Source organism: Equus caballus, chromosome 20 (genome assembly GCF_041296265.1).
Source record: "Equus caballus isolate H_3958 breed thoroughbred chromosome 20, TB-T2T, whole genome shotgun sequence".
In the NCBI taxonomy this organism is placed as follows: domain Eukaryota; kingdom Metazoa; phylum Chordata; class Mammalia; order Perissodactyla; family Equidae; genus Equus; species Equus caballus.
In genome coordinates, this window is record NC_091703.1 from 8,784,842 (window position 1) to 8,809,239 (window position 24,398).

Consider the following 24,398-nt stretch of genomic DNA (forward strand, 5'->3'; position numbering starts at 1 on the left):
TTTGTGGGAGCTGCCGCGGTAGGTATTTCTGGTCCTGGAGGAGTCTCCTCTGAGCTGTCTGATGCACTAGGACCCCTCCCCCTTCCACCCTCCCAGAGAACTTTCCCCATCAACCATCAGAAAGACATTGTGACCTGTGGTCAGAGCCCAGTGTAGTGACCGCGTCTTGTATCAGCCCCTCCAGAAAACAGTGTAAAACCTGTGCCCAATTCTGGAGTCTTTCAGAAGCCTCAGGAACTGGAACTAAGTCTCTTCTAACTGGAGAGCACACGTGTACGTACCCACAGATGATCTTCATGTCAAGGTGCAATTAGGGCCCCTGTTTGCCAGGTTTTTGAGTTACATACTAACTCCGCTCATATCATTCTATGATTTGAAACCCTCGTTATAAGTGTAGCTGATGAAGCACGAAGAGGTAGCTGGTAATGGTAGACTGTGTGGAGAGGAACCACCAATTATCATGTATCTGAGTTCAAAATGTTCCGTTTTACCAGTTTCCTCTGGATGGTTTCTTCTGTTGAAAAATTACTAGCTCTAGCTAGCTTGCCCACGACGCCCTCTCCCTGTGCGTGTGATGGTTCATCTTCTCACATCCTCTCCTTTCCCGGGGCTGCTTACAGCGTTCACAGAGCTGCAGCAGCCTCAGCCGAGCTCTTGCCCAACGTGTCAACTGCTCCTAACCTTTGTTCTCTTAGCTTGGTGAAGTTTTGGTACATTCTCGGGGCAGGCAGGAAAACAATACCTCTCTGCTCAGAACAGTTGTTTCCTCCTTTCGTCCCACAGTCCTCCTTACCACTGTAACTTTTTAGAGCAGGGTTTAAATAAGGGCCGTTCTCCACCGTCCTCAGATCCGGTGCCTTGGTTTGCACGTGGGGAAAGGAAGAATAGCAATCCCAGTCCAGTATTTACAGCTCAGTGTGTTTTCGACTGGCAAGAGGCAATGGTGAGTTTACTTCCCTTTCTACCATCTCAGAAAATGGGTTGTCAGCTCCTCCTTCTGCCTGGCATTTCAGCAGCCCTCTTACTTCCCATCCTCAAGGTATCAGCAGACCAGTGCAGTTCAGGGTGGTGTGAACAAAGCAAGTCAGATTTTTTCATCTGTTTTAACCACCGCACCATTGAAGAGAGTCAGAATTCTTATCTCAAGTAGGGGCCAAGCCGGTCGGACAGACCCTCACTGGTGTGATGTCTGGATGGTGGTAGTAAAGCAGGGACTTGACGGGCTCACTCTGACCTTGAGCAATTTAACCTCTCTGAACCTCTCTTCTACAGAAGGGGGGGCATGTACCTGCCTCCAGGGGCAGTGGCAAGGGTTAAATGAGCTCGCCGAGGCAAACCACTCGGCTCCAGATTGAGTCAGGGCTTGTGGTACATATGAGCTTTTATTTGTGTCCAATTTCTTGATCCAAACGTGTTTCCAGTGCAAGTTTTTGTTGCTCTGAAATCCCCTACAATTAGCATTAATAAAGCCGAAGGAGACCATGTCCATGGGGGTATCCTCAGCTGCTTGGAAAGCTGGAAGGGAAACAGAACAGAGAAGGAAGTAAAAGCAATGCTTCAAGCAACTTGAGACGCAGTGAGAATTTCCCCAGAGAGAGGCTGGAGGCTGATGAGAGCACCCGCGAGATGCAAGCTGGGGAAGCCGTCCGTGTGTTTGCACCCTAGCCTGCTGGCCATTTGGGCGCTTGCCCCTCTTTTGCTGACTTCTTTTACTGCTGAACAGGCTGCCACCAGACAACTGGAGAGCTTGGCAGGGTTCCGGGGATCTGTACCAATGCCACGCCTCCTGATGACATAGCAGACACTGATGGTGCTTGCACACAGCAACGTGGCCTTGTCAAGCTCTTTCTGACTGATGCCAGCACCAGTGAGTACTTTCAGATCTCAAGTCCTGAGAAGAATACTCAGCTCGGTGCGTCGGGAGGCCCGCATCCAAATCCCAGCTTTGGATAGCTTTGGACCTTCAGCAAGTCTCGTCAGCTCTCTGAATCCAAGTTTCCTCATGCACGTATGAGTATTATGAGTATATAGATATGAGTATTACATTCATCGGGCCCTGAGATCCATCCCATGCTGACGTGTATGCATTTGAAACCTCCTCTGGGCCTTCTCCTTAGAAGCAGCACCACCCGTCAGGGTTAGCACCTGAGGCGCAGTCCCTGACTGCCAGCGCCTCTCAAACCCTGATCCATTTTTGAAAAATTATAGTTCTTGGACCCTGTGACACACAGCTGTGACCAAGGTTGCAGGAACAACTCAGCAGTTCCCAGCACACCCTGCAGCCCAGCTGCCCTACTGCTTCCCCGTCAGTCCAGCCCTTGTCAGCTTCCACCTCGAACGTACTTCTCCTCCACCACACACACGGTCTGAGAGCTAGAAACTCATCAATGAATCTTTCGCTTTCGGTGTGCTCTTCCTGAATGAGTCGTGACTTCCATTTTTTTCTAGCTTCCCTCTCTGATCTCAAGGGCCACATCTAACACAATGCTCGTGTTTAAAAAAAAAAAAGTGGGTTTTTTCAACATCTCTTTATTAATCAAAACGACTTCAGTTTAAATTAAACGCCTAACACAGAACTCGTTTAGAAGACTAGAGCTGTTCGTTAGAAAGTGAAAGTAGCTGATAATCCTTTTTGATATGTGAAAAAACTGACAAGTCATTTAAACCTCTTTCTTCCTGGTAACTTAGAAAAAATAAGCAAAGGTACTTGAATTTTGTCACCTTTGATTTTTCCCTCCTTGTGCCCAGGATAAAGATGTCATAAAAGCTTCTACGTTCCACACTCCTGCTAAACTCATAGGTAGGAGGAATAATTGGCTTTTTCCTTGAGAGGAGGGTAGTAACAGACTGTGTCTGAGCTATTCTCTTGCAAATCCCCACGGGTACTGAATAATAAAATCTGTCTAGCTTCGAGTCTGCAACTCTTCTCGCTTTCCTTTGAACAAGGGCAGTAAGTTGCTCTTTTTCTGCCCGGCTCTTGCACTGAAAAAATCCAGTAGGTGGCCAGAGAGTCTTTAGAAGACTAAAGACAGCTTCAGAGAGCCATTGGACCAGGTTTTAAAAAGAAAAGTGTGCTTGTATCTTTGTACGGCAAACAATGCTGAAGGAGTTGAATGGTGCTTCAGGACCCCGGCTTAGGGACAGGTGACTTATTTAGGCAAGTTACAAATTGACGTGTTTGACTGTAGCTAAATGAAGTTCTCAGAATAATCCCTGAAACAGGAGCTCAGAGCGCTGAAGCAAGGACTCAGACCAGACCTCTCAGCTGGCCTCATTTTTGCCTCTAATTTATGACGTGGTGTCATCCTTTGCAACTCCACACAAGAGCCCCTCGAGTATTCTCTATGGAACATGAAAGAACTCTGTCAGCACCACATGAGCCAAACCCCAGGAGTTCCCGTGGGCTGAGAACTTTGCCCTTTGTAAATCACTTTTTTAAAAATTCTAAGATGGGGAGATGGCGATAAGGAAATTGCTCTGCATTGTTTTATGGTTCTAGCATTCAGTTTCCTGTGGTGTCCCATGTTCTTTTTTGATTTGAGTCATACGAGCCTAAGGAGCAAGCCTGGCTGTGCTCTCAGTTACCCAGAACTGGCTGCGTGTACGGCTGAGTGTACATCCCGTTTACGCGGCCACGGAGTGTCCTCCGTCCCTGGGATGTTCCAGGAACTAGCTGCAAATCTGCGTTTTTGAATAAAATATTCACTGATGGTGACGGATGCCTTTAGTATTCATGAGGCAATGGTCTTTTCATATATATTATATATATGTGGTGGTAAAGTAAAATACACATTACATAAAATTTACTATTTTAACCATTTTTAAGTGTACAGTTCAGTGGCATGAGGTACCTTCACAATCACCACCATTCATCTCCAGAACTTCTTCATTTTCCCAAACTGAAACTTGGTACTCGTTAAACACGAACTCCCAGTCCTCCCTCCCCCAGCCCCTTGGCACCCACTATTCTACTTCCTGTCTCTGTAAATTTGGCTACTCTAGGAACCTCATATAACTGGAATCATACAGTGTTTATCCTTTTGTGACTGACTTATTTCACTCAGCACAACGTCTTCAAGGGTCATCCCTGCTCTAGTATGTGTCAGTGCTTCATTTCTTTTTAAGAATGAATAATATTTCATTGTATGTTTATACCACATTTTGTTTGTTCGTTCATCATCTATGAACACTTGTGTTGCTTCCAGTTTTTGGCTATTGTGAATTGTGGGTATACAAATATGTTTGAGACCTTGCTTTCAGTTCTTTTGGGTATATATGCAGAAATGGAATTGCTGGATCATGGCTGGATCATCACAGGGTAATTCTATTTTTAATTTTTTGAGGAACTGCATACCGTTTTCCATGGAGGCTGTGCTGTTTTAGATTCCCACCAGCGGTGCACAAGGATTCCATTTTCTCCACATCCTTGCCAACAGTTGTTGTTTTCTGGTTTTTTGATACTAGGCCTCCTAATGGGTGTGGGGTGGTATCTCACGATGGTTGTGGACAATGGTTGTTTTAATGTTGGTGTTTAGTGGCATGCACAGCTGAACTCTCCTACTGTGTTTCTGTGTGATGGAGCAGGCCACAAGGAGAAGGCTCCTTGCCCTTTTTGTTGCGTGGAGTTTAGAGATCTAAGCACTTGTTCTGGTCTGCTCCAGCTAAGCTCTGAGGCTCTTTGGGCAACTGCAGATAAGAGACGTGTGATCAGGACTTGCTCTTAGCTGTGTCCTGGAGAAAGGACGTTGTAGCGGCTTGGGGCGGGTTGGGATTCCTTAAAGATCTTCCTCCCCAGCACGTGGGCAGGGGCAGGGGTCCTTAATTTCCTGGTCCACTGAGGGGTGTGCTTTCACTGGCACATTTTTCAGTTTTACAAAGATATTCTACCCCTCCTGCTGCTTTAAAAAAAGACACTCACCTGCCACAAAGGCATTAGATTTCCAGAGTAAATGGAAAAATGCAAGACCTATTTATCGTAAGTTTATGTTTTAAGTAGAGTGATTGCTTTTTAGTTGATGTTGAAAATTGTGGCTCCAATTCCAGATTTTGGGTTTTATAAAAATCACTGAGATTCTGTAATCCAAGGATATAACACATGAAGTTCAATATGGGTAAGAATAAGTCCAATTAAATTAGTAAAATAATAAAGTGATACGGTTACATAAAATTTGGGAAATAGAAAAAGTATAACCTGTTCTCATCACTCTGACATTATTTCTTGATCATTTTGGTAAATTTTTTCCTGTCTGTTTTTACTTCTTTTTTTTAAAGAGATAATTGTAATAATATGTATGTAAAGTGTGTTAATTTACCCATTTGTATGTGCCCATTTACAATGCCATTTGCACTGTAGCATATGAAAGTATCCACTCATTTTGTGATATCCTGGTGGACTTTGGACTTTTTTTTCTTATTTAATAGAGAAAAATTAAAAACTGCTTAAGTTTTATTTCTTTTACAATTTTTGTTAGAGATGATTTTTTTTTTAGGTTTGTTTTTTGCTTTTTTATCTTTGACATAGAGAAGGTTCATGTTCATATTTCTATGTGGTCAGGTTATTTGTGGTCTTTCTTTTATTTATGTCTCTTTAATTTCTAATTTTATGTATGTCTAGTCCTTATTTGCATTTGAGTTTTAAAGACTCTTTCCCTTCCAGTGGTATGATACATTTTCTCTGTCCAAGAGTATGACAAATTTTGTTTTTATCTTATTTTTCTGTTTTCTGTTTTAAAAATACGTCTCTGTTTAATTAGTTCATTCACAAGGAATTTATTTTGGTGTATGGTATGAGGTAAGACTTTACTTTGATATTTTCCCCCAAATTGTTAACTAGTTATTCCAACAATAATTGACTACTGAATAGTTTTTTCCTTCTCTGATGATTATTGGTGCTTCCTTTATCATAAACTGACTTCTGGTAAGAATATTAGACAGATCTAGTCCTAGTTTATCTAATCTGTTCTGTTAATTCCTTTGTTTTTTCTTGCCCAGGCTCTTTTAATAATAGACTTATAACTGTTTTAATGTCTAGTATCTCTTCTTCCTATAATTCTGTAGCAAATTTTACTTTACTATTCTCACCTCATTGTTTCTTTTAGATGCACGTGGGAATTACTTTGTTACATTTCTCCTTATAAAATATTTTATCCAGTTGGAGTTTTGATCAGAATTGCATTTAACATGCAAATTAACTTAGAATATACGTTTTAGAAATGAAATTTTAGTCTTCCTATCTAAATCTTGCTTCATCTCTCTTTACTTATTATTAGATATATGTCCAGGTTGTGTCTGAGTGTCTTTTAAAATTTTATTGGTTACACACAAACCTTGTTGAATTTGTTGCTTTGTAAATGGGTTTTTAAAATTGTACTTCTGGATGTTTATTGCTTTCCTATAGGAAGTGTGCATGTGTGCGTGTGTGCATGCACACATTATAACTATCTACTTGACAGAGAAAAGCAGTAACATATTGGAAAGAACACAGCCTTTGGAGTCTTTGGAGTGGGTCAGAGTTGGGTTTGAATCCCAGCTCTACTACTAACCAGAGGCGTGGCTCTGAGAATACAGCGCTGCAGTGTTGGACATAGAGGATTTCAAGAAATGAAAGCTGTTAGGATTAGATTCCTCTTGAATATAGTTTTCCATTCATTTCTTTGGGATTTCTAGTTATACAATGATACCGTCTCTAATTAATGATAATTTTATCTTTTTCTTTCCAAACTTTAAATCTCTATCTGTTTCATGTCTTATTGCATTGGCCAAAAAAACTTACAGAACAATACTAAATAATTTTTTCTTTCTGAGAGCTTTTTATTCTTATTTTTAAAAGAATTCCTTTAGATTTTCACTGTGAAGTATAATCTTGGCTCTGGTTTGAAATGGATGCTCCATATGTTGGAGAAGTATATTTCAGTTCTTTTTAAGTGTTTTGAAATTAGAAATCAGTTATCTTGGAAGATTCATACAATTTGAACAACTTTATTTACAAATTACAGTATTAATGTTACCTAAGAGGAAGCATAGAAATTAAAGATCAATCCTGTCTTGAGTATACAGGTTATTATTTCCTCTAAAAATACTTGTCTCTGTATGAGGTCTTCATGAGTCCCCTTATGGATCTGAGTACTAAAAAGCAGTTAATCTCCTTGGAGGTGAGTTGGGGGCAGGGCGCATTTTCCTTTTAGTGGCCTAATCATCAGATTTTTATATACATAGAAATCTGTACTTTGCTTTTATATCTGGTTTGGGTCCCATGGGAACCTTTTAATCTTTGATTTTTACTTTGAATTCCTATGTATACTGAAACTTAGAACATTTAAGTTTTAAGTAGAAACCATATTTAAATTCTCTAATCTTAAACCAGGTATTCTTCTGGTTCAAGTTTATTGGTATTTTCATAACAATTGTTTTCCTGATGTAAAAGTAATATATATTCATTGTAGCAAATTTGGAAAATGTGGACAAGTGCAAAAACAAAAATTAGAAATAGCACGTACAGTTTTATAAGATTTTATTTTCCCTTAACTGTGTTTTGAACATTTCCCTCATTTTATGTAGCCTTCCACTTTATGACTGCTAATGGTTAACATGTTATTCCATCATGTGGATATTTTACCATTTCTGTACCAAAGCCCTATTAGTCGACCTTTAGCTTGTTTCCAGTTTTTCAGATGGCAAATAATCTAATGACAATCATCCTTATACAAATATCCTTATATACATCTCTTTAGGAAAGTTTCTAAAATTCTTTTTTTTTTTTTCCTAGAAGTAGAGTGGCTGGCTGAAAGAGGTACACATTTTTAAGGACATAATGCTTAAATTTTCAAATTTCTGTTCAGAGTAAGTGAAAACAATCATTCCCACAACAACATGTATCTTGTTTTCCTCAGCTTTGCCAAAATTAGATGTTGAAATTTGAAAACATTTTTTACCACTTTGATAGGGGGAAAAATCTTGCTGCATATTTTAATTTGCATTTCTTTTATTACTACTGAAGTTGAACATTTAAACTGTGTTATTAAGTATTTATGTTTCTTTTGTGAATTGCTCTTTTATATCCTTTGCCCATTTTGCAACTGAGGTATTCTTTTTATATTGACTCATAAGAGTCAAAGATCATAAAAATTGAGCGAAAGCATGGAACTCAGCTTTCTACATCCCGATCTCTGTTCTGCTACTTATTAGCTATGAGACTTGGGACATGTTACTTCTTAGCCACTCAGTGTCTCCATTTCTTTATTTTAAAAGTGGAACTAATTGTATCTGCCTATAGGATTGTAATGAGATATTGTGTGCAAAGTGCTTAGCATTCTTATACTTAATAAGGGCTCAATAAAGTGTAGCTTTTATTATATTGAGGCTCTTAACCACCTCTACCTGTAAATATGCTTTTTTCCTAGTTTGTAATTTCCCTTTCAATTTAGCTGATAGTGCTTTTTTAAAAAATGTATTTAAATTTAAATTTGTTGTGTAAATGAAAATGCACATCTTTTCCTTTATGGTTTATTCCTTTTCCCTAAAAAACCCTCTGTACTCCCAAAGATCAGATAAATAGTTAGCTATTTTTCTTCTGGTTCTTTTATCATTTTATATTTACATTTAATTCTTTAATCCATTTGGAATAAGTTTTAGCCTTTGGTATAAAGTTAGTTTGAAGTTGGTGTGAATTGTTTTCCCTTTCAATGGTTCCAACTATATTGACTAATCTATCCTTTTCCCCACTGATTTGAAGTGCCATCTTCATCATATACCAAACACTTTGAGGTGTTCTGTTTGATTCCATTGATAAATGGATCATTGCATTGGCACTATAGCATGGTATATAGCATAAATGCATTAGGTGCATTCTAGCTTTATTGCACGTTTAATATCTAGATGCACCCAACCCCTCTCCCTCCTGTCTATTTGTTTTGAAACTGCAAGTTTGTTTCTGTGTGTAACTACAGACATACAGACTGCTCACGGTATAAATTTTTTTGTCATCCTATACAGTGCAGTAGAAAGAACTTGGGCTATAGACTCAGAGGACTTGGATTCCAAACCTGGCCCCACCACTTACTAGCTGTTTAAGTTGGGCATATTATGCACTCTCCGTGTGCCTCAAGTTCTCTGTCAAAGTAATCACATGAAAAGCAGCACTTATTCCAAATTCATCTGAAATAACAGGACCAACTAGACCAATCATAGAGTCACATTACTCAGGTCTGTCCCTTTCTATAAAATAAGCCATTGTTTTAATGACTGCAGAACAGTTATAACTCAGTATTTTGGTTATAACTATTTTATTTTGTCTATAGTTACTATAATATAATTTAAATAACATTAAGAACGATTATGAGCAACTTTACTTTATAAGGATCTTATATGCACACACATGCACACACATATAAATCCACCTCTATAGACATAGTCATAAATGGATGATTATCACGTAGCAGTTAAGAAATAATGACCTTGATGTGGCACTATTCCGTTATTTTTCTTAAAACAAAAAAGATTGCATAGTGAATTTGATGTAACCTTAACACTTTTATTGAATTAAGATATATGTGTTTGATTGCAAAATGTCAATATTAAGCATCAAACTTTTAAATAGATAACAAGGGCTACAGTTTACTGTACACCTACCATGGCCCGGATGCCTTTTTTGAGTGCTTTCTACATGTCATCTCTTTTAATCCTCATGACAATGCCCAGGTGGTTATTACGTCTGTTTTATAGTTGAAGGACCTGAAGTTCACTAGAGTGAGACACCTGTGCTCATGACAGCTGGTAAGTGACAGAGCCAGGAGGGAACCCAGGGCTGTCTCCTGTCCTAATCCATGCTCTTTCCACTGTAACCTGCCACTTCCAAGTGTATTTGCAGTCCTTGTTTTGCTTTATAAAATCCAATTTCTGAGAAACTGGAGAAAAAAGAAAAACTCTTCTTTTAGTTGAAGCCTAAAACTTGGATTTCAATTTAGGAATAAAACATGATCCACTACACAACGTTGTGGCTGGAATGCCTAGGAAATATGAAGAGCAGATATAGTGTGGTGATAAACTGGCGGGAAGAGGACTGGATCTGATGTGGAGAGAGCCGTGTATTTTAAAATTTGAATGACCTATGTTGTCTGTTACATTCTGTACATAATTGCTCCACGTCCTTGACTTTGATAGAAATACTTATGACACTAAAGACAGTCACTTCATGTAATGGATTCAATGAAACTGTTTCATTTTCTTCCTTGTAACAAAATCATTGCATGTTTATTGCAGAAAAGTGAGAAAATAGATATAAGCCGAATGGCAAAACATAAAAATCCCTCATAATCTCACTACTCCAAAATAACCACTGTTTAATTTTTTGGTGTTTACTCCTTGTGTCTTTTTTTATTTGCATGTGAGTATAACTTTTTGTTGTTGCTTACAAAAATGGGATTATCTATAGGTAGCCAGCTTTTTTTACTTAAAAGTAAATCATGAACTTTTTAAATGAAATTAAGCATTCTTCTCCAGGGTTATTTTAATAGGTGTAAGGTCTTCTTTTCATGGATGTATAATAGTTTTAGTAGTTAATTTTGAATTCCTAAACAGATTGCTTCCAATTGGCTTTACTTTTAGGATGATCACAAATTTGTCTTGCCATAATATCTTCTAATCCTGTCTTGCTGCTCTGAGGTCTTCTCATTCTATTGTGTCTCCACATAGGCGCTTGTATCCCAACATCCTAGCTTATGGTTCTGATGAAATTGTTCTAGTTTACAAATATTCCCTATACTTGGGCAGATGAAGTTTAGGCTTTGGATGCTGTATTAGTCTGTTACAGCTGGGTAGCTTAAACAACAGACATTTATTTCCTCACAGCTCTGGAGGTTAAAAGTACAAGATCAAGGTGTCAGCAGGGTTGGTTTCTTCTGAGGCCCCTCTGCTGGGCTTGTAGATGGTCATCTTCACCCTGTGTCTTCACATGTTCTTCTGTCTGTGTGTTAATCTCCTCTTCTTATAAGGACACCAAGCCATATTGGATTAGGCCCCACCCTGATGACCTCACTTTACCTTAATTATCTCTCTGAAGGTCCTGTCTCCAAATACGGTCACATTATCAGGTGCTGGGGGCTAGGACTTCAACATATGAATTTGTGGGGACACAATTCAGCCCACAACAGAGGCATACACTGGCTTTATTGTAAAAGGTCCCACTGAGGAAGCAACTTGCAGTGTAGCTTTTAAAGTTTTCATGACATTGTATTGTTTGAAACCCAACAGACCTTTAGTCTGTAAAACCCACCAGGGCAAGGATCTTATGTGCTTTGTTTACTGTTATACGTGAAGCCTGGAACATCATCAGTGTCTACCAATTGCTGGTTGACTGAATGGGTAAATGAATGTCAAGTTTCTTTAGTAACATAAAGAAGTAACATAAGTCAGCCTCCATACTTTAAAATATCTTTTTTTTTTTAAAGATTGGCACCTGAGCTAACAGCTGTTGCCAATCTTCTTTTTTTTTTCTGCTTTTTCTCCCCAAATCCCCCCAGTACATAGTTGTATATTTTAGTTGTGGGTCCTTCTAGTTGTGGCATGTGGGACACCACCTCAACGTGGCCTGATGAGTGGTGCCATGTCCACGCCCAGGGTCCAAACCGGCGAAACCCTGGGCCGCTGAAGCAGAACATGCGAACTTAACCACTCAGCCACGGGGCCGGCCCCTAAAATATGTTATTTTTTGAGCGTGTACTCCTTTACTTACCTGAGGTGTGTATAAGATTGTGTGTGAAACTGCTAAGTCCATTGCCTTATGGAAGTCGGAGGCAGTGGGTAAAATTGTCCTAATTCCCTAGTCACTGTGCTAACAAGCAAGCACTAGATAATGACTTTCTTTCTTTCTGAGGGAAAGAGAGAGAATTTTCTGTCTGTTAGGATATACACATTGTTATTTTCAGTGTTCACAAATTGTCAGGGTTTTTCACGGCTATTGAGTTGTGTGATTTACTACAACTTCTTCAGCACTTTTTACCCTTGAAAATTCTTGTCTGATCCTTTGACCTGGGAACATAGGGACCTATTCTGTGAGCAAGATGACCAGTGGCCTGGCAGTGTGGACAGAGTCATTGGGAATACTAAAGCAGTGTCAGTGGTCTCCACTTACACGTACGGTTTGGGGCTCTACTTAACTGAAACCGAGAAATTTTCCTTTGGTTCTGTGCAGTCTCAATTTTACACACAAAGGTACACATGCATGCTACTTTGAAGACTACTTTGAAGAAGTATTCATTTCACTTACTTATACTCTGGTTTGTGAATGAAGAGCTCTGTCCTACAAAGAAACAAATATTGAATTATAAGTACAAGTCTTTTAGGCAAAGAAAGAAACTTCATCCAGTGAGAGTGGAGCAGTTTTTTCTAACATCTGCCTTCTTGTCTTAAGGCAGGAGGAGGGATGGCTGGCCCTTTCTGAGGTTACATCATTTTAAAATTCTAGTAAGCAATAAACTTATGTCATGGAAGGAAGGTTGGCTTAGATGAGTTATTTAACCTTCCCTCATATTCTGATATCTTTGAAACAACTTTTATAGTTTAGAAGTATGCTAACAACTCATCAATCTGAAACCCAACTGGGAACAGGAATAAGCAACTTTTGGCTTCTGGGCAGCAAAAGGAGATGCTGGTCCTCACACTTATGTTGACACATTTCTAACAATGTTGGTTATCCAGTTTCCTAACCACTGTAGATTAGAAACGCTCAATAAGAAAGGGAAGAGGAGATTGCTATGGGCAGGCACACTGAGTTCAGAAAGAAGTAACAGGGAATAGCCAGATAGTGAGGGAGGAAAAATAACAAAAAGCAGACCAAAAACTCAAATTGGAACTAGGATATGCTAGCAAATAGCTGTTACATACCTCAAGGATGAATAGTTTCTTAATGGATGTGACCATTTTGTGGCCTAGTATAAATCTTGCTTATAAAAAGTTATCTTTGTATGACAATCCAATGTAATATTTGAGGTTTATGATGTCATTTTCTTCATATGTTAACATTCTGATTTTTTAGAAAAGGGAGAAAAAGCAAGGGAGTTATAATACATTTTAGAAAAATTTCTACTCCAATTGGTTAACATGTAAAGGGAAAACCATCAAGCACCAGAAATAATTCATTCCTCAAGGTATCTGGGTAGCTAAAGTAATAACGTGTTTACAATGACAGAAGTTGTGTCAAGGTGTTCTTGGTAACCCATCCCTCTGACTGCACTGCTTGTCTGAGAGGGAGAGTTTAATTGGCCTCATTACTAAGGGGGTTTGGAAATTCTAAGTGACATTTCACCACCTGCGCCTCAGCCTTCTGCTATACTCACGACTCCTGGGCAAACACCTTCCTCCAGCAACTTCCCCTACGCCCCCAATCCTTTCCAGCGCATTCCCACCCCTCCTCCATGCCTCTTCCACCTCAGCACACTTCGAAAAATGGATTTATTGAGAACCTAAATATCCCAGTCCCTGTGCTAGCGCTGGGATGCAGAAATCGTCAGCCGAGACAAGTCCCTACTTTCAAGAGATGTCCCATCCATCTCTTGTTCTAAGACACTCTAATTCTCAGCCTTCTCCACAGCACTTCCCCTACCTCTGCACCCCAACGGAAGCTTGGTGTGTCCTTGGAGATACCACTTCCTTCAAAAGCCTTTTCTCAAGAAGACTCTCCCAGTTCACAGGGGAGGCCATGGAGTCTATGAACATATTTTCTACTGTCCCTTTCACACCAAGCTCACCATCTTCTTTGTGTCCCTCCTTCCTGTATCAATCAGCTCAGGCTGCCATAACAAAGTACCACAGGCTGAGTGGCTTAAACTACAGAAATTTATTTCCTCACAGTTCTGGAGGCTGGAAGTCCAAGAACAAGGTGTTGGCAGGGCTGGTTTCTTCTGAGGCCTCTCTTCTAGGCTTGTAGATGCTGCCTTCTTGCTGTGTCCTCACATGGTCTTCCCTCTTGTGTGTATGTGTCCTAATCTCTTCTTCTTCTTCTTCTTCTTCTTCTTCTTCTTCTTCTTTTGGTGAGGAAGATTAGCCCTGAGCTAACATCCGTTGCCAATCTTCCTCTTTTTGCTTGAGGAAGATTGTTGCTGAGCTAACATCTGTGCTGATCTTCCTCTATTTTTTTTTCGTATGTGGGACGCCACCACAGCATGGCTTGATGAGCGGTATGTAGGTCCACACCCGGGATCCAAACCCGCAAACCCTAGGCCACCGAAGTGGAGCATGTGAACTTAACCACTATGCCTCCAGGCTGGCCCCCCTAATTGCTTCTTATGGTGACACTGGTCATATTGGCTAGGGCCGACCCTAATGTCCTCATTTTAACTTAATTACCTTTGTAAAGGCCCTATCTCCAAAAACAGTCACATTCTGAGGTACTAGGGGCTACAACTTCAGCATAAGAATTTGAGGGGACACAGTTCAGCCCATAACACCTCCTCTGACATTGGTGCTGTCTGTTGATGCCTGCCTCTTCTCATCTGCGCCCCAGTCATCTACTGATCTCTAAGACACACTTCCTTCACAATGGCCTAAGTGACCAACTTCACATTTTCCCTCTCAAGCCATCCCCTTCTTCATTTTCAATGACAGGACCACGCATGTCAAGGACTCATGTCCTGTCCTTGCTTCATAATTTTCTCCATTTCCTCCATGCTGTGATTAGGATTTCTGCTCCATCTCACACAAGTCTTTTGGTTCTCTCTCTCCTGAGGTCTTCATCCGTTTCCCTGCTCTCAGCCCCCTTCTTTCCCTTGCCCCTTGCCTCACCCTCCCAGCCACTGAACCCGCTTTTCTTCCTCGTCTTCGTGTCCCTTGACCACGCCCAGTGCTTACAGTCTCAGCCCCCTTCCAATGTCAGCCCCTTGTGATGGATTTTATTCACTTCAATTTCCAACTGTCAGTAATCCCTACCATATGTTGTCTCTTCTCTGTGGCTCCAAGGCACTGAAGCTAAAACACAGCTGAATTTTTCTACCACCAATGCCTGATTTCTTCTCTCTTTAAGCCTGAGCCCCATGCTGCTCTCCTGCACTGCTCCTTTTCCATATTCAAAGCCATCAGAGCCGGGGCCGGCCCTGTGGCCGAGTGGTTAAGTGCATGTGCTCCGCTTCCACAGCCCAGGGTTTTGCTAGTTCGGATACTGGGCATGGACATGGCACTGCTCATCAGGCCATGCTGAGGTGGCGTCCCACATGCCACAACTAGAAGGACCTACAACTAGAATATACAACTGTGTACTGGGGGGCTTTGAGGAGAAGAAGAAAAAAAAAAGGATTGGCAACAGATGTTAGCTCAGGTGCCAATCTTGAAAAAAAAAAAAGGTGAACTCCCAGAACTTGTCTTTTCCCCCACTAATGTTTCTCAGTATGTGCCTACTATTCTTTTTCCTTCCCACCTGTATAGAATATGAATTATCCCTCTTTTTCTCCAAGGCTGATCTCTTTATTATTTCTCCTCTGCCTCATAGGCAGACAAACAGAAACACACACACACTTTCCTTCAATAGCTGTCTTCTGTTTCATATATCTGTATTCCCTCCCTGTCTGGATCTGCATTCCTTTCCTGTTGACATCAATGGTCTGGGTGGTGCACTCATTCTAAAACCCCTTTCCCAGACTCTGATGTTCCTAGAGGTGATTGTCAAGGCACTGTCAAGCAGAGTTTATCAACCTCGGCACTACTGCCATTTGGAGCTGGATAAGTCTTTGTTGTGGGTGCTGTCCTGTGCACTGCAGGATGTTAAGCAGCATCCCTGGCCTCTAGCCATAGATACTAGTGGTACCCCTCCCCCAACCAAAAATGTCTCTAGACATTGCTGAACATCCCCGGGGGTTAGAATCACCTCAGTTGAGAACCACCAGTGTAGACATTCAGAGTGTGGACTCTGCTAGGTCATCTCTAGCCTCACCATACTAGGTGTATTGGAATCCATAAGATATCCAGCTACAGCTTCAGATTGTAGTCTGCACATATGGAACATAACTCTTGGGGAAGAGGAAGAGGCTTGTGCCTTAGATTTATGTGAAGGAGGGATGGTTATAAACCAAATTAGCAATACTTAAAGATGCACATTCATTTATCTTTCCTATTAAATCCTTGGTAAACAACTGCACAGACAATAATGGCCTTTCAGCAAAACTCCGATCAAGACTGTTTTATTGAGGTTAGTCAAGACATCAAGTAGCTATTTTTTTTATTAGCAAACTATGTAATTCTCAGTTGACTAACAACACTAATAGAAGAGTGGGTTCTGGGTCTGCTGTGCAGCTCAGCTCTGCTGCGTCCCTGCTGTGTGATGTTGGGACTTCGTGTCAGTTTCACCCCTTGTAGAATGGGATGGTAACAGCACCTACCAGATTGGAGGGTGGAGGGGATTGAGCAAGATAAGACATGTAAGGCCCTTAGAACAGTGCCTGGCATGTAGTAGGTGTCCAGCAACTATTAGCTGCTGTTACTGCTGCTGGTGGTGTTTTCCTTTCTCTCCCTTCTTTTATGACCTCACTTCTCAGCAGAGCATGGCCTTCACTTCCTCTTCCTCCAGTCTTTCTTTACCCCCATGTTTTCTGGCCCCTGCCTGGTGCTCTCAAATCAATTTACTTTCTCAGATCGCACCCTTTCTTCAGAGACTTGCCTTGCTTTCTCTGTATTGTTAACAGTGTTGACCACCTTTTTGCTTGACAAGCCCCACTTCTTTGGCTGTTCTGCTTCTTTAGAGGAAAAAGAGAGAGAGCATTTGCCACTCCCCCCTCTTCATCCACCTGATTGCAGGCATTTCCCTGGGTTCAGCCCCTAGCCTTTTACTGTCCATCATCTCTGTCCTTTAGATGTCTCTCCAGGCCTTTTTCCTGGGTCCAACCTCCTCTCACCGTCCACACTCCACTCTCCTCTCCCCATGACTCATGCCACTGGGAAATGCCCCCACCACCGTCCAGGTACCCAAATCTGAGAGCAGGTTTGCTGCCACACCGCTTGGTCAGTGCTCCAGAGAGATTTTCCTTTTTCCTTTTATCAAATTGGTCAAATTCTACTGATCCTACTTCCTAATTATGTCTCAGATCAATCCATTCCTCTCCACCTCTACGGCCAGTGGCTTACTATGTCCTTTGTATTTCTTAGAGAGACCGTTCTATTAATTCCTAACTAGGCTTCCTGTATCCAGTCTTTCAGACCCTTCTCCACAGTGCCATGAGGGAGGCTCTGTCTACCTTCCTCCGTAAGCCCTTCCAGGGCCTCACCGGTGGATAAAGTCCAAGTCAGGTGCGAGGTGCGCAGAGCTCTGGGCAGTCTGGCCCACTGGCTGTTTCTCCAGCCCCATCTCTGGCTGCCTCCCCTCCTCCCTCTGCTCCAGCCACAGACTGAGGTATTTGCAGTTCAGGAAGCTGACCTTGTTTCACGCCTCTGTGCCCTTGTGCTTACTACTCACAGCTCCCTCTGTCTGGAGTGCCCTGCCCATCCCCACCCCCCACCCCCATCCCGACCTGGGAGACATCTACACATCTTGTGAGATTAAGAGGATTGTGTCACTGCATCCAAGCGGCCGTCTCCAACACCCACATCCTTTTTCTTTGTGATTCTCTTCCATGGCATAGCTCAATGTTTCCATTTATTTTACTTTGAGCTCAGTATCACCTACTCTGTCACCTTCCAACTCAAATGGCTTCGACCTCTGACTTTCTCATTTCGTCATTCTCTCAGTCACTTGGCTAAGACTCAGCCATCATCTTGGCCCTCAATTCATCAACCCCCATTTCTGATCCACCAGTTGCTTTTCTGTCAGTTCTTCCTCTGAAGTGGTTCTTGATCTTCGATTCTCCATTCCCTCTCTCCCTGCCCTAGTTCAGGCCCTCAAACCTGAGGTTTGCCGTGGATGGTATTCAAAGTTCTTAATGGTATAGCCTCAGCTTCTTTACCTTGTGGTCTCATCGCCTGTGTATTCCTTATATGTTATAATCCAGCCACACTAGAATCCTTGCTGATCTCTGAACAGGCCCCACGGCTTGCTGCAATCATGCCTTTGCATCTGCTGCTTCCAATTCCAATCTCCATCTACAAAATTCCTGGCCATTCTCATGGCTCAACTCCATTGCTTTCTCTTCCAGGAAGCTTTCCCCGATTACCTTTTCTTTTCCTCCCCAAAGGCCCAGTGCATGGTTGTATATCCTAGTTGTAAGTCCTTTTAGTTCTTCCTTGTGAGCTGCCACCACAGCATGGCAACTGACAGATACGAGTAGTGTGGTTCCACAACCAGGAAATGATTGCGGGCCGTGGAAGCAGTGAGAGTGCTGACCTTTAACCACTAGACCATCAGGGCTGGCTCCCTGATTACTCTTTTTTTTTTTAAAGATTGGCACCTGAACTAACATCTGTTGCCAATCTTGGTTTTTTTTTTTCTTCTCCCCAAAGCTCCCCTCTGCCCAGCACCAGTACATAGTTGTATATTTTTAGGTGTGGGTCCTTCTAATTGTGGCATGTGGGATGCCGCCTCAGCATGGCCTGATGAGCGGTGCCATGTCCATGCCCAAGATTTGAACCAGTGAAATCCCGGGCCACCAAGGCCCAAGCATGTGAACTTAACCACTCAGCCACAGGGCCGGCCCCTCCCTGGTTACTCTTAATAGAAGTGATCTCTTTTCTCTAACCCCCTGAATTTTGTACCTATTTAATGGTTCTTTTCACATGTTGGTTGATATTTCATGATTACTTCATGTGGATGCAGAGATTAGATTATAAACTCTTTTAAGGCACCAATCATAAATTTACCAATTTTGTATCACTTCTCCACTATAGAACCTAACACAATTTCACATATGTATATACATATCAGCTTTATTGAGATATAACTTGCATACCATACAATTCACTCATTTAAAGTATACGATTCAGTGGTTTTTAGTATATTCAGAGCTGTGCAACCATCACCACAATCAGTTTTAGAACAGTTTTACCACGCACAAAAAGAAACCCTCTACACATTAGCAGTCGATCCCTGTTTTCCCCCAAACCCTCAGCCCCAGGCAACATTAATCTACTTTCTGTCTCTATAGATTCGGCTATTCTGGACATTTCATATAAACAGAATCATATAATACTTGTCCTTTTCAGTCTGGCTTATTTCATTTAGCATATTTTCAAGGGTGATCCATGTTGTAGCATGGATCAGTAATTTGTTCCTTTTTATGGCTGAATAATATTCCATGCATGGATATACCACGTTTTGTTCATCCATTCATTAGTTAATGGGTATCTGGATTGTTTCCACTTTTTAGCTATTATGAATAATACGGCTGTGAACATTGGTGTAGAAGTTCTTGTGTGGACATATGTTTTCGTTCCTTGTGTATGTACCCAGGAGTGGAATGGCTGGGTCATAGACTAACTCTATGTTTAACATTTTGAGGGGCCGGCCCAGTGGCGCAGGGGTTAAGGTCGCATGTTCTGCTTCTCAGCGGCCTGGGGTTCGCTGGCCCAGATCCCGGGTGCGGACATGGCACTGCTTGGCACAGCATGCTGTGGTAGGCGTCCCACATATAAAGTAGAGGAAGATGGGCACAATGTTAGCTCAGGGCCAGTCTTCCTCAGCATAAAAGAGGAGGACTGGCAGTAGTTAGCTCAGAGCTAATCTTCTTCTTCAAAAAAACAAAACATTTTGAGGAGCTGCCAAGCTTTTTAAAAGTGGCTGCACTATTTTGCATTCCCACAAGCAGTGTGTGAGGGTTCCAATTTCTCTACATCCTCTCCAACGCTTGTTATTATCTGTCCTTTTAATTATAGCCATCCTAGTGTGCATGAAATGGTATCTCATCGTGGTTTTGATAGCATGACTTTTTTTACTTATAAGATGTTCAATAAATATTTGTCAGATAAATGATATTTATATGTAATATGAACAAACAGACCTTTGAACAGGTCGTTTGTCTTCCAAATTAATTAGCTAGAAAAGATGAACACAGGGCCCCCATATCATTAGAATTCAATTTATAAAAGAGACTTTTAAACTGTTTCCTCTCTTTTTAGTTGCCAGTATTATCTAAGTGACATTATAAAGGTGGTGACTTGTCATGAAAACTCATGTAGCTTTGCAGGTTTTAATGTATTTTACAGAATAAGCTAAATGACAAGCAAAATTCCAACTTTGATGTTGTTCCTACTCAAAACTTACCACTGAATGGAGAGACCAGGAAAGGCTAACTCCTGTATCCGAGGCAGGGCAAGGAAATGAAGTAGCATCCTTCCATGCCCCTTCCTGTGCCTTCTCATTGGAACGCGCTACAGCACGGGAGCTCCAGGCACTGATTCTCTGGTGACTGTGTGAACTATTGCTCCTGTTTAGAGGCCTGCCCATTTCCTCCACAGGCAGGCCTGTCTTCAAAAAAGCATTTGATAACATACTTAGGACATGGCGGGGGGGCGGGGTGGTGAGGCTTAGAAAAATGCAAGTGCTAAAGTTTCTGTGGGTAGAGTTTTCCTCAGTAAACAGTAGACCCTGGGAAACATAACAGGTTCTGAATACTTAATTTTGATGACTCTGGACGTGGAGAAACAGCCAGCTGAATCAGTTCCCTCTTGGGCAGTGGTTTAGCCTACTTATCTCAAGTCAGAGGTAATGGTCCAACTGCTTTTGCTTGGTTCTAGAGAGTTCTGTCTTGGCCAGAATCCATCCATTTAGTCCATCCCTAGATAGACACTACTGTCTGCAGCCTTGAAAACCAGAGTTCCATTGAAAGTGGAAAATTAAAGGCCCAAGATTGGGCTTGCAACTTTGTATGGTGTACAAGCATCTCCTCTGAGGAGCTGGTGTGACAGAGCCAAGGTCAAAGGTCATAGTAAGTGGCGAGTAGCCAGCTTTCGGTATGTATAACATCATCTTGCCAAACTAGTCTCAAATGCATAATTCTACAGTAGTATTCTCTGCAACTAGTAAGAGGCACATTCATCTTTAGAATTTGGGGTGTGTGTGATGTTTATTTTCCACAACCTCACTCACCTTTATTTGTCTGAAGATGTTTCCAAAGGCCGAGAACAGGCCACTTTTCAGAACCTCGGTAGGAAAAGTATTAACAGTTGGAAACATGTCAGCTGCTTTATGGAGGAAGCACAGCCCGGGCCTGGTTTCTCTCGGCTGGATGATACCTTGGGCCACTGCAGCTAGGGCGAAGCGCGGTAGCCGGAACATAGAGCTGGAGAGCAGCTCAGAGGAGGGCCCCTGCTTTTCGGCGTTGAAAGAGGAGCTCTCTGAGAAAAAGAGATACTGCGTGTGGCTTCCCTGACGCCTTGGAGGGCGACGTGGATGACACAGCATCAGCCGTGCCATCGAAGGGTGGGGACACAGTGGTGGTAGGGGCCTCTGCCATCCTCGGCCTCTTGGGGGCAAGGCAGCCGCCGCTTAAGCATCAGTTGTGGAGTGTGGGGAAGGGAAGGTGACAAAAGCCGAGTCAGCGTTGAATTTGTTGGACGGAGAACATGCTCCCAGGCGGCAGCCCCAGAGCTGGAAGGTCGGGGCCCTGGGAGAGAAACAGCCCAAAGTTGGGGGCGGGGTGAAGCGCGGGTTCCTTAATCTCATGCCCCATCATCTACGCGCCCCACCTGGCTGCAGTGCGAGGACCGCGTGGAAGGGAGCCGCGCGGGTGGGGCTCAAGGACTGCCGGGCCAGGGACCCCGATCCCTACGCCACCCCCTCCCGGCCTCCGGAGCATCCCTGCCTCTCCCCCTCCGCCGTTAAAATAGTGAAACAAACCGTGGAGTGAAGTGATGGAAAGCCGGGGGCGGGGAGTCGCCCGCAGTGAGGGGCTGGAGGGGAGGGGGCGCAGTGGTCCAAGAAGGTGGCCAGCCGACGAGCGCTGGGCTGATCGGGATCGCGCTCAGCTGCAGCGACCGAGACCCTTCCCCTGGGGCGGCCCTGCCCTCCCCTGGCCCGGGGCGCCTGCGGAGGGCATGGGGCAAACCTGGGGCTGCGGTGGGGGTGGGGTGGGGGACTCCACCTCCATCCATCCCTGGATGGAAACTGCGGTCACCCCGCTAAAATCGGGGCGGGGGCGGTGGTGGGGACAGGCGGGTACCGCGGTCCCCCCACCCCCCAGCCGGAGCCGCCGCCGCCGCCGCTCAGTAACACGTCCCCAGGAGACTCGCAGGAGCAACACGTGATGTGTCTACTTATCAGGGTGAGAGGGGGAGAGCGAGTCTCCGAGCGTGCGGGCGAGGAAGCGGGGCGGGGGGCCGAGGCGGGGGCCGGGACGACCGCTGGGGCGCCGGGGTCGCCAGATCCTCGCCCACCTCCCTCCCTGTGGGAGAAGAGGAGGAGGGGAAGTGACTGCGGAGTTGATGAACTTTGCACATCCAGAAACGCCATTTTGATTCCTTTTCCGGAACAAGTTTGCATCTCTCCTCGTTCTCTCCCCGAAGCCCACCGGTCCCCACTGCATCATGCCTGGGAGCCAAGCGCCCTGCCCCTCCGTAAGTACGCGCCCGGGGTTCCGGCTCGCGGTCCTTGGGTGGCAGCGAGATGTCTGGGGCTGAGCGGGAGCGACCTTTTAAAGAACTTTTGGGGATGGGGAGGGTGAAGTCTGCAGAGCGCGTTGTACTTTTTAAACTCGGCGTTTCCCGGAGCAGAGGACCCGAGCGCCCCACACCGCGCTACGTGCGCTCGGGGCGGTGGGGCCGGCCCGGGATGAGCTGGGCAGCCCTCTCCCCTCGGGCTGCGCGCCGGGCCGCTCCTCCTCCTCCTCCTCCTCCCCCCTCCTCCTCCTCCCCTTCCTCTGCTCCTTTTCCCCTTCCCGAGCTGCCGGCTCTGCCAACCAGCTCCCAGCGCGAGCCGCCGCGGCCGCCGCAGCGCCCCGCCGCTAGGACCTGATGCGCATCCATATTAGCCGTCCGAGCACAGGAATCCGGCCCGACCCGCGCCGCTGCTCCCGCCGCGGAGTTTATTTTTAACCAGCACCGCCGGGACTCGGATGGTGCGCGCACCGCGGGCCAGAGACATCTTCCCAGCGCTGCTCTCCATCTTCCGCCCTCTCTCCCCCGACATCCTCCCCCCCATGTGGGAGGGGAAACTTTTCTCCTACATACTTTCGAGTCCCTCCCGGGCCGAGAAGCGCGGAGATGACGGCGCCCGTCTGCCGCCGCAAGGTATCCGGGGTGCCCGCCTGGGGTGCTCGCTTGGGGGTGCCCGCTCGGGGCTGCGCGGTGGGAGCATCCGCCGCGCCCTGCTCTGCGGACTTTGATCCTCCCCGGCGGACGGCGCCGGCCGGGAGGGGGCCGCGGGCAGCCCTGCGCCCTTGCCCGTTCCCAGCTCGTGGCTGGTGGCTACACCGACCACGGCCCCCGGGTGACCAGGGGAGGAGGGGGCTGGGGCCGGAGCTGTGTCTGCGCGTATTGTTCCCTTGCCCTTCCGTTGGCGGTGTACGTGTTTTCGTGGGAGCCATCGGTGTGGAGCGGAGCCTGCATCGCTGGGGGTGGGGGGGAACCTCGGCGCCCGGCGCCGTCACGAGCACAGGAAGGAGGCCGGGAGCATCCGAGGCGGGGCCGGCCGCCGGGGCCCGCTTCGCCGCCCAGCTGTGGAGCGCTCTCGGAAACTTTTGTCCGCCGCCCGCTGGACCAATTTTTAGCGAGTTCTTCCTCCTCCCATCCCGGCCTGCAGCGCCGAGCTGGGGGCGGGGGGGTGAGCCGGGCAGACGTCGAGGAGCAGGGGACTCTTGCGCTCCCCCCACTCTGGCAGCCTCGGGCCGGGCCCCCCGCACCCCCCTCCCCACTCGCGGTCTCTTAGGAAACTGCGACCTTAATGGTTGCTAAGGAGCAGGGGAGGTCCTTCCCGTCGCCGGCCCCCTCCCTGGGAAGCGGCGTGTTTTCTGGACGGGGCCGAGGGTCGCGTCGAGGATGTGGTGACTCGCTCCCCGGCCGCTCGCGGGGCCCGCGAGGCGCGTGAGTGCGGGGCACGGCGGCCGGGCCCACTCCTCAGCGGGGCCACTTTTCTTTTCGGGGAGGGGGACGGGGGCGGCCCCGGGCTGAGGAGGGAGGTGGGGGGCGCGAGGACCCCGGGGTCGCGGGCACGGCCGGCCGGCTGGCGGGCCGGTTGACAGGCGCCGCGTGCAGCTCGCGTTCAGGTCCGTGGTGCATCGGTGATGGGTTATAAAAGAGGAGGAAAGTATTTCTCCTTGCTCAGCAGATTTGCCCTCCCTCGCTCCTTACTGGTTAGAAGATAGAACGTGAGCCCAGATCCGGACGAGCAGTTCACATTCCATTACGAAATTCTACACGGCTTCAGAGCCAGCAGCAGCACACATTCGGGGCACTTTAGAGTTTTTTCTTCTTTTTTTGGGTGGTGGTGGTGGTGGAGAGAGGTGGGGGTGAATAAAAAATATAGTTTTTTGACATGCTGAAAAACCTGTCTGAGGGTT

At 45.0% G+C, this 24,398-nt stretch overlaps 1 protein-coding gene across 13 annotated transcripts in view; it reads left to right on the top strand.

Annotated features, from left to right (window-relative positions):
* RREB1 (ras responsive element binding protein 1) overlaps positions 1-24,398 on the top strand; it is a 173,082-nt gene that overhangs the window by 21,743 nt on the left and 126,941 nt on the right. For 4 of the 13 annotated variants that reach the window (XR_011429472.1, XM_023624408.2, XM_005603555.4 and 1 more), the window contains exon 1: positions 22,139-22,458. The exons of 4 other annotated variants lie outside the window; for them this stretch is intronic. The gene's annotated coding sequence lies outside the window, so the exon portion shown is untranslated. Of the gene's footprint in view, positions 1-22,138; positions 22,459-22,990; positions 23,131-23,542; positions 23,923-24,398 lie in introns of those variants that run through there. 5 more of the 13 variants (XM_023624409.2, XM_070244060.1, XM_070244059.1 and 2 more) reach the window with 2 other exon arrangements.